An 11,126-nucleotide genomic window follows, 5' to 3' on the forward strand; every position below is an offset into this window, starting at 1 on the left:
TCAATCCAATTGTGGACGGCTTTCGGCTCACTAAAGTGCTCATGGACGGAGGCAGCAGACTAAACCTCATCTACGAGGATACACTCAACAAAATGGAAATAGACAGGAACCGCATCAAGCAAAGTAACACGACCTTCCGAGGGATTATTCCCAGCCGGGAAGCACGATGCGCGGTGAAAATTACACTCGACGTGGTATTCGGCACGCCGGAGAATTACCGGTCCAAAGAGATAACCTTCCAAGTGGCCCCTTTCAACAGTGGATATCACGCCCTGTTGGGGCGAGATGCATTCACACACGTCCACGCTATACCTCATTACAGGTACATGAAGCTCAAGATGCCCGGGCCCAACGGTATTATCACTCTCGTCAGCGATCCGGACATAGCCCTCCACGACGAAAACAAAACGGCATCCCTGGCCCTAGAGGCACTGTCCGAGGCCCTCGCGGCCGAAGAGTTAACCGCACTACGCTCCACGGTGGATAGGGACGACGTAATTCTTGATAAGCGGCCCAAATCCACCTCCTTCAAACTAGCAGACGAAATAGTCAAATTTCAAGTCCACTCGACGGACCCCAAGGAGACAGCTTCCATCAGGGCGTAGCTGGACCCAACGGTTGACGCCGCACTACGAGCGTTCCTACGCAAAAACTGGGACATATTCGCTTGGCCCCCTTCTGATATGCCAGGGATCCCACGCAGGTTGGCCGAACACAGCCTCAATATATTGAAGGGATATAAGCTGGTCAAGCAAACATTGCGGCGCTTTTCTGAACCCAAACAGCAAGCTATGGGGGAGGAGCTAGCCAAGTTAATTGAGGCCGGATTCATTAGAGAAATGAAACACCTGGACTGGCTATAGCAAACCTGGTGATGGTGCCAAAGAAGGATAAATCCTGGCGCCTGTGCGTCGATTTCAAAGACCTCAACAAGGCCTGCCCTAAGGATCCCTTCCCCCTCCCCCGCATCGATAGATCATCGATGCTATCGCGGGACACGACTCACTGTGTTTCCTCGACGCATACTCCGGATACCATCAAATCAAAATGAAGGAGTCCGATCAAGCCGCAACGGCATTCATTGCCCTATACGGCCCTTTCTGCTTCAACACTATGCCCTTCGGGCTTAAAAACGCTGGCGCCACCTACCAACGCATGATTCAAACATGCCTGGAGAAACAAATCGGCAAGACAGTTGAAGCATATGTGGATGACGTAGTCATCAAGACTAGGCACGTCGAGTCATTAATAGACGACCTACGTCTCACATTCGACAACCTCCGCACATATGACATCAAGCTCAATCCAGAAAAGTGTATTTTCGGCGTTCCCGCTGGAAAACTGTTGGTCGTCATCGTTTCCAATAGAGGAATTGAGGCAAATCAAGCCAAAATCCAGGCTTTATCACAATTGGCTATACCAACAGATCTTAAACAGGTCCAAAAACTTGCCGGATGCGTGGCATCTTTAAGCCGCTTTATCTCCAGATTAGGAGAAAAAGCATTGCCACTTTATCGCCTTCTCCGATGCACTGCCCATTTCGAGTGGACGGATGCGGCAACGGCTAGACTGGAAGAAATAAAGGCTCTTTTAGCGAGCAACCCAATCCTGGCCGCACCAAACGTCGGCGAACCAATGTTATTATACATCTCTGCAACACACCAGGTGGTGATCACGGTGCTCGTCGTTGAGCGAGAGGCGGACGGACACAAATTCGCACTCCAGAAGCCAGTATACTACTATCCACTGTCCTCACACCATGCAAATCCCAGTACCCCCATTACGAAAAGATAGCGTATGCGGTCTTCATGGCATCCCGGAAGCTATGACACTACTTCCAAGAGTGCTCTATTACGATGGCTTCCGAAGTACCACTCAATGACCTAATAAACAACTGCGACGCTATGGGCCGGATTGCTAAGTGGGCCATTGAGCTCCTTCCATTCGACATAACATACAAACTGCGCCGAGCCATTAAATCCCAAGTATTGGCCGACTTCGTCGCCGAATGGACAGAGGCCGAACTCCCTAAAGAGTACGGCACATATTCCAACTGGGTCATGCACTTCGATGGCTCTAAAATGCTGGTTGGCTTAGAAGTGGGCGTTGTCTTAACGTCCCCCACTGGTGACACAGTCCAGTACGTACTCCAAATATTATACACAGACTCCAACAATGCAGCCGAATACGAGGCCTTATTGCACGGTCTTCGTATGGCTGCCTCCATGGGCATACAACGCCTGGAGGTGCGCAGGGATTCGAATCTCGCAATATCCCAAATAAATGGAGACTTCAATGCCAAAGATCCGAAGATGGCAGCCTATCGTAACGCCGTACTCAAAATATCAACTCGGTTCGAGGGACTCGAGTTTCATCATGTGGCTCGGGAAAGCAATCAAGCGGCGGATGTCCTTGCTAGCATGGGCGCCAAGCGTGACCCCGTCCCGCCTAACATCTTTTTGGAAAGGCTTTTCAAGCCATCCGTGGTGTGGCAGGATGAGAGCGGCAACACTAGTCCGGATCCGATTATACCCACAGATTCCGAACACAATACCGATATCATCGGGGGCTCAGCCACTGAAATAACATCATCGGCCCATCTAATAATGACAGTAATTTCCCCATGGACCGAACCCTTCTTGTCCTACCTTAATAGGCGAGAGCTCCCTGAGGACCAGAATGAGGCTCACTGCATTGTTCGGCGCTCGAAAGCCTACAAGGTCCATGATGGAGAGCTCTACAAGAAAGGTGCTACCGGAGTCCTTCAAAGGTGTATCTCCGAAGAAGAGGGACGACACCTCCTGCCGAAATCCATGCTGGCCTCGGCGGTCCCCACGCTGCAGCTCGGGCCATTGTAAGTAAGGATTTCCGTACAGGTTTCTTTTGGCCGACGGCCCGAGCAGATGCACAGGATCTGGTCCAACGTTGTGACGGATGTCAGCTCTTCCCCAATCAAAGCCATATGCCGCCTACTTCTTTACAAACAATCCCCATTACTTGGCCTTTTGCGGTCTGGGGGCTTGATATGGTCGGACCCCTTAAAGGAGGAAGCCATAAGAAAAAATACCTGCTAGTCATGGTAGATAAATTCACCAAATGGATAGAGACCAAACTAGTGAAAATGGTTGAAGCTGGACCGGTGATAGACTTTATATCCGGTGTCGTGCACCGTTATGGTGTCCCACACAGCATCATCACCGATAACGGCTCCAATTTCACAGCCGATGAAGTGAAAACCTGGTGTGCTAAATTGGGCATTAAGCTCGATTACGCCTCGGTCTATCATCCATAAACAAACGGTCAAGTCGAACGAGCTAATGGTCTTATTATGAGTGGCATTAAGCCTGGACTAGTGCGGTCGTTGAAGGAATCAGACAAGCACTGGGTTGAGGAGCTCGACTCCGTACTCTGGGGGCTGCGGACCACGCCCAATCGCACTACCGGATACACACCATTCTTCATGGTGTACGGCGCAGAGGCCGTTTTGCCCTACAACATTATTCATGACTCACCGCGAGTGCGCATGTATGAAGAGAGAGAAGCCGAGTTGGATCGGCAGGACAGTCTAGATGCCTTGGAGGAGGAGCGCGACGTTGCAAAAGCCCGTTCTGCATTCTATCAACAACAGGCTCGCAGATATCAAAGCAGAGAGAAGCTGGCCAAGACTTATAATGTTGGTGAACTCGTTCTACGCTTGCCAGAAAATAAAAAGGACAAACTCAAGCCCAAGTGGGAGGGTCCCTTCATCATAGATTAAGTTCTCACTGGAGGGTCATACCGCCTGCGTGATGCATCGGACAATCGCCTAGAGCCGAACCCGTGGAATGCCACCAGACCGAAGATTCTATGCCTAGAGCCGGACTCTTTGTCCGTTTTCTTCTCCCTTTGTCTCCATTTTTTCCTCTCTTTAATTTTTTATATATAGATTTAAGCTCTTGTGCGGCTAAGTTGCGCAACTATGATGTACACATACTTGAATGTATACGCCTATAATGCCTGGGGGCTTCTTTTACATAAGCTTATTATTATTATTTTCCGAGCATCAAGGTCCACACATATGTGTACTTTCCTCATATGTACCTTTTGTCGGGTGGTTGGTGCGACATATGCCAAGGGATGGCTTATCATTGTGGGAGCCAATATAACGTCGTTGGTGCCTGGAAACGGGATGAGGCGAAGACATGCACGCCGGCGAATCTTACCCAGGTTCGGGGCTCTCCGAGGAGATAACACCCCTAGTCCTGCTCTGCGGGGTCTCCGCATGATCACTAGATCGATAAAAGGTAGCTACAATCGCTCCTAGAGCTGTTGAGATCAAGGGAGAAGAAGAACAAGGCTAGCTCTTGCTTCTCTCTATCTATGGTGTGTGTGTTATGCTAAGAAGGCAACTCTATGCTCAGAGGCCAACTATGCTTGGGTGCCAACCCTTTGCATGGGTGCTCCGGGGGGTTTATATAGGCCTACCCCCTGGGGGTACAATGGTAATCCGGCTGGGCTCTGGCCCCAGCCGTCAGTGTCTACGCTCGCCGGCTTCTCCGCCGGCTGCTGGGTCCCGCTGGCTGGTGGGTCCCGCCGGCTGCCGGCTACTCGGTCGACAGGCCGGCCCCACCGCATAGGGTCTTGTCGGCGGCTGCTTACTGTAGCCTCTCCTGTGATGACGAGGGCTTTGTCGAGGTAAGCGTGGCTACAGTGGGCCGCCTCGGGGGCTATCACTGTAGCCTTACCTCGTCTTGTCTCCTTAATGGGGCTCCTGCTTCGAGGAAGGGAGTAGCCGGCTTCTGGAGGCCGGCTACGCTCTTGGCCGACTGGGAAAGGCCGGGCCGCCTTCACGCCTCTCTCTGGCCGAAGGGGCCCGCCGCCCGCAGGCCGTACGGGAGTCGGTCGTGGGTGACGTCGAGGCCAACATGGCTACAGTGCCGAGCCGCACGGGAGACGTCCGTCCCGTACGGCCTCCTGTAGCCACGCCCGCCTCGGGCTTCGGGGGTAGTGGGCCGTACTGTGGCCACATCCCGTCACGTCGCCGTTATGTGGGAGTGGTTTGGAGTGGTTGCGGTCTTGGCCGGCTCCTAGGAGTCGGCGTCCTTCTTGGCCGGCTTCTTGGAGTCGGCCACCCCGTAGTCGTCCTGGGGAGGAGTTGGTGAGGCGGGGTCGCCTTCCGGGAGTCGGCTTTAGTGGTAGCCGGCCAGGGAGGGCGGCCCAATGCTCGGAGTGCTTGGAGGCCCGAAGGCCTGATAATTTTTTCAGAAGAACCAGGGGCAGTCGGTTAGGCTACCCGTGGCCATTTACTCCGACAGTAGTCCCCGAAGCAGATTGGGCTTCGAGGTGGAGTGGGGTTTGAGAAGCTCGATCAGCTTCCTATCATGACAAGCCGGCAGCTGGGAGCCGGCCTTGGTCAGGCGCGCCGCCTGAGTCGAAATCTTCTAGAGTCGGAGGGCGGGAACCCGCTGGCACGTGCACCGGGCCGCGGGCCGGCCACGGGCCGTCGGCGAGCCACGTGGCCGGAAAGCCTGCCAACCCACGCGGGTGACGGGACGTCGCCGCAGGGAGGGGGCCCGCCACGTCCGCGCCCCGGCCTGGGCGCGGATCCTTTGTATCCCGAAACCGCCCGCACGTTTCGTGCAGCAGTTTCGGCTCGCATTTACGCGCAATAATCGCGAGACGTGGGGGGAGTGGGCGCAGTTAATCCCACGTCTCCCCCCGCGTCCAGCCTCTTCGGCCTCGTGAGGCTATAAGTAGAGGGAGGTGGAGGGCGGCAGGCCGTCGCACGCTCCTCCTGCTTCCACCGTCTTCTTCCCTCGCTCGTTCTTGCAACAGCGCCTCGCCGCCGCGCTCTTCCACCGCACGCTCCTCCGCCGCCGTGCTAGCTCTCGCCATGCCTCCCCACGTAGAGCAGCTTGGCGGGGATTGGGATGGCTCCATCGTCCATGACGACCACGTCGACTTCCTCCGCGACACACGGCGGCTGCCCGCCGCGGACAAGGTGGCGGTCCGCCTCGCGCCGGCGAATTAAATCAGGCCGGAGCCGCGGGAGGGCGAGCGGGTGGTCTTCCGTTCACACTTCCTGCGCGGCTTCGGCCTCTCTGTGAGCGCCTTCTTCCGCTCCTGGCTCGAATTCTATCAGCTCCAGCCGCATCATCTCACCCCCAACGCGGTGGTGCTGCTGTCTGCCTTCGTCACCCTGTGCGAGGGCTATCTCGGCGTCCTCCCCACCCTTGAGCTCTGGGGGGGAGCTCTTCCAGTCGAAGCTGGGCACGCGCAGCAAGGGCGTGCCGGCTCATACTAGCGCCTTCATCGCGTCGCGGAGATCGGGCGCCGACAACCCCTTCCCCGTCATCACGCTAATCCAATCGGTGAAGAAGTGGCAGAAGTCGTACTTCTACGTGCGGAACATCGCTCCACGGGGCGACTACATCAACCTGCCAGCTTACGTAGCCGGCCCACCGGCGGGCAGGCTGCCCCAGTGGTCCTTCCGGGCTGTGACGCTGTCGCAGGCAGGAAATGCCGCCATCGCCCGACTGCGGGTGATGGTCCAGTCGGACTGGCCGCGTTCGTCACGCGCCGGGTTCTTCCGCTCCAAAGCCGACCTCATCTGATCTGTCAGATGAGCGGCCAGCTCGATCCGAGCCGGATGTGCACCAAGGAGATGCCGCGCCACCAGGTCGCCTACATGGTGAACTACCTCGCAAACTGCCAACTCTCTGAAGAGTGGCAATTCGGCAAGGAGCCATATAGCCGTGCCAATCCTCCGCCTACGGTATGCTCCCCTTGTCTCTTGTTCTCTCTCCCTCTCAGCCTTGTTGCCGAGTATCTCTTGGCTGACTCTGACTTAGTCGGCTTGTTCTTCGACAGAGCCCTCTGCTTCGGCCAGCCAGCGGGTCAGACGCGGAGCGTCGCTTCGCCCCCGACCGGACCGAACACGACCTGGAGGACCCCGACCTGGGGGCGGTCCATATGGACGACGCCGTCGAGCTGGCCGGTGGCCAAGCCGGCGGCGAAGCAGGCGGCTCCGGGTTCACTGCTACCTTCAACGACTGGCCAGACGAGGATGAAGCCGAAGCCGTCCCGCGCCGCCAGCCGGCATCCGGCCGTGGCGTGGGGTCCTCTGGCGCGCAGCCTGCTCGGGGTGGAGGCCAGAAGCGCCGGGCCGCCCAGGGCTTGTTCGGCAGCCGAACAAAGAAGCCCAGGGGCGGGGCGGCAGCCACCAGGCGGGAATAGGCGGCCGCGAAGGCGGCTCGCTTCCACAAAGTGGTGAAGCAGCCGCAGACCGTGTCGGCGTAAGTTCTCTTTCTCTGTGTACTCTCTTTCTTTCTTCTCTTTGGTGGTTCTTGAACTCTCGTCTTTTTCTTCGACGATTAGAGCTCCGTTGTCACTTGAGCGGGCGGCTGCCGGCTCCGTCGTCGAGTCGCCAAGGGGCTCTGGGAGCACCACCCGGCGCGTGGACCCCCGCGCCGACCTCGAGGAGGCGACGGAAAGGAACGCGCGGGAGGCGCGGGAGGAGCAGGAGGCACGGGAGGCGGAGGCGCGGAAGGCGGCCGCTGCCCAGGCGGCTCGGGAGGAGGAGGCGGCGAACGCACTCGCCGAGGCCGCAGCCAGGGCCCAGGCAGAGGCTGAGGCCGCGGCGGCGGCGAGGGAGGTTTTGATGGTCACCCCCCTGCGCACCATGGCGCCTGGGGACACGGAGCCCTCGCCAGGGGGAGCCAGCGGCGACCAGCCAGGGTTTGGGGGAAGCGGCGACGACGTCATCATCTTGGGGAGGGCGCCGGAGCCGACCCCTCCAACTAGGGCGGCCCAAGGCGGCCGGCCTGAGCCATCGCCTGCATAGTCGGCGGAGGGCGAGCCGGCCGCGAGGGCTGAGGTGGCGGTCCGGATTCCGCCAAGCCGGCGTGCGGGGAAGGCCGCGTCGGAGCCGCAGAAGGCCGCATCGGAGCCACAGCCGGCCGTAGGCTCCAGCTCGTCGGCCCGAGATGCGGAGGCGGCCAGCGCTACCTCGGGGTGGACACCAGGTGGAGGGACGGCCGTGGTGAACGTGGCCGCACAAGACGTCCGGACCCAGCTCCAAGGCCAAGCTGCGGCGCTGAGGCAGTTCACCGACGAGTTCCTCGCAACGCGGGCGGCCATCCGGGTTAGTATTCCCATCTTGTTCTTTCTTGATCTTGATTTCTCTTCTTGATCTTGATTTCTCTCGTGGGGGCACGTCAGCGCACCCACTGGGTGTAGTCCCCGAGTTCCGAGTCGGCTGCTGAGCAGGCGGCTTGGAACTTCTTGGAGGTTTTGTCTTTGCTGTTTTTGTTCTTACTTTGGTCTTCTGTCCATCTTGCAGGACTACCACAACCTTCGAGTAGCCGCCTTCAACTCCCAGGCTCGGGAGCTGACTCAGAAGACTGCCGACCTTACTGAGAGCCGAGGTACGTGGCTTGATCTTTATCTCATGTGGGGGCGCGTCAGCGCACCCACTGGGTGTAGTCCCCGAGATTCGGGCCGACTGCTCAGTAGTCGGCTCGGATCTTCCTTGACGATTTCTTATTGTTCTTCTTCTTCTGCCGTCTCTGCAGCGGCCAACGCCAGTCTGAGGGCACAGCTGGGGGAGTCCCAGACTGCTCTTCGTGCCAAGGACGCCGAGCTCGCCGCCTTGGTGCAGGAGCGCGACCGCCTGGTCAAGAAGCTAGCCGACCAGGAGGAAGGCCACAAGGCGGCACTGAAGGCGGCGCAGGACCACGAGGCCACTCTCCAGGCCGAGTTCGAGATGGAGGCGGCCGGCTGGGCAGAGGCCAGGCAGACTCTGGTCTCCGGCTATGGCCAGATCGAGGATCTGGTTGACGGTAAGCCGTCTATCCCTTTGTCCTTTCTTGCCATCTGCCACTTTGGCTTGTTTTCTGATTTTGGTGTTCTTCTCTTCCTTTCTTCTTCGCGCAGAGTATTTCCCTAGCTATTCGACTGCCGCCAACCAGGCCATCGAGGCCCGTCGCCAAGCGAAGAGGCAGGCCGGCTTCGAGATCTCGCCAACCGCCGGCCGCTCGCTGGAGGAACAGCTCCTGGCAATCCAGGCTCGCATCCAGCCGGCTTCAGCATGCCGGGGCGCAGGTCTTGGCCGCCCTCTGGCCCGGCCAAGCGGTCCCTCGCACCCCCAGTCGGACCGCCGACTGGCTGGAGGTGGCAGTCGGCCGCTTCGAGGCTTGGAAGGCCTCGGCGGCTCGCTCCGGCGCCAGGCGGGCGCTGGAGTTCGTCAAGGCCTGGTATCCCGGCCTGAACCTGGAGCAGCTGGCTACCTGGCGGCAGCAAGCCGACACGGAGCTGGAGCCGGCGCGGCCAGCCATCATTCGGCGGGCTTCGGCGATCGCCGACTACACCGACACCAGTGTCTTCGCCCCCGAGGTGGACGACAATGGAGTCGCCCAGCCGGAAGATTGGTTCGGGCTGGACCCGGCGTACAGCAAAGACTCGGCGGAGGAGATCGACTCCAGCGACGAGGGTGAAGAGGAGGAGGAGGAAGGTGAAGACGACAAGCCGGCTGGTGGAGCAGCCGGCCAGCCTCAGCCTGACCGCGCCTCCAGCACCACGTCGCGCGCGAGTGCGTCGCCTGCGGCAGGTGGTAGCCAAGCCGAGACCCGCTAGGCAGCCACTCCTTCAGTCGGCGAGGCCGCCTTCACCGACCAGCTCGGCCTCCATGTCGTGCCCTAGTCCGCCATTTTTTGCTTTTCCTGTCTTGTTACTTTTGAACAATGTTTGGTTAAGTCTGCACAATTCCACCCACTGGGTGTATTCAAACTTAAGTCTGTTGCCGGCCTGTTGGCGGCTTTTACGTATATATAGTTTATGCAATTTGGCCTTTCCTTGTACTTTTTGCTTTTTGTCCTTCTGCTTTTTTCCTTTGCCGCCCTCCCTTGGTTGCCGTCTCCCCAGTCAAACAGTTGCTCTGGAATCTGTAGCCGGGGGAGTGCCTGGCCGATTGGGGAGGGGGAAGTACTTTAGCTCAGCTGGACTAAAGCTAAGTTTTTTAGGAAGCCGGCCAGCCGGCTGCTCTGGTAGCCGGCAGGCATGTTTGGAGGTCGTCTCTTTGCTATATAGGTTAGTTGTTCCTTAGCCGTTTTTCGTGCAGGCGTCCTTTCTGTCTTCTCTCTTGCTAGTCGGACAGTCAGTTCTTTGAGCTGCGACTTTCAACAAGAGAGAACTTGGGAGCCGGTGCACTACTTTTCTGAATTTAGGAAAAACTTGCGATATAGCTCAAGGCGGCCAGTCCCCGGGCCGACTAGTCGAACCCGGTGCCGGACAAAAATTCGAAATGTAATAATACATTCATGGATATGACACTAGTCATTCATAGATAAATAAAAGGCAGTCCCCGAGTACTGTTCGGGGGGCCTGTTGTTTGTACTTAATACAAAAAAAGGGGAGCATGATACATACTGCTTTTCAGCTGTAAAATCGTCTTAGGAGGTTTGCGTTCCATGGTCGCTCCGACTCCTTGCCGGAGTCGTCACTCTTGCATGCTCTTGGTTTTTGTGTGTCGATCAAGTAGTAGGAGTCGTTGCCGAGTGCCTTGCTGACGACGAAGGGGCCTTCCCAAGGGGCCGAGAGCTTGTGCTGGCCGGCTGTTCGTTGGATCAGCCAGAGCACAAGGTCGCCCTCTTGGAAGGATCTTGGCTTGACCTTGCGGTTGTAGTAGCGGCGCAGCCCTTGCTGGTAGATGGCGGACCGGCTGAGGGCTAACAGCCGGCCTTCTTCCAGTAGGTCCACGCCGTCTTCTCTTGCTTCTTTGGCTTCCTCCTCCGTGTACATGGTGATCCGAGGCGAGTGGAACTCGATATCTGTTGGGATGACAGCCTCGGCACCGTACACAAGGAAGAATGGAGTGAAGCCGGTTGACTTGTTAGGTGTGGTGCGCAGACTCCAGAGGACAGCCGGCAGCTCTTCGAGCCAGCAGCCGGCCGATCGCTCCAGTGGTACAACCAGTCGGGGCTTGATGCCGGAGAGGATGAGTCCATTTGCTCGCTCGACCTGGCCGTTTGACTGCGGGTGGGCAACGGACGCTAAGTCCAGTCGGATGCCCTGTGTCGCGCAGAAACGTGCCAGTGCACCTTTGGCGAAGTTCGTGCCGTTATCGGTGATGATGCTGTGCGGCACGCCGT

Source organism: Triticum aestivum, chromosome 5D, assembly GCF_018294505.1.
Source record: "Triticum aestivum cultivar Chinese Spring chromosome 5D, IWGSC CS RefSeq v2.1, whole genome shotgun sequence".
Taxonomy (NCBI): domain Eukaryota; kingdom Viridiplantae; phylum Streptophyta; class Magnoliopsida; order Poales; family Poaceae; genus Triticum; species Triticum aestivum.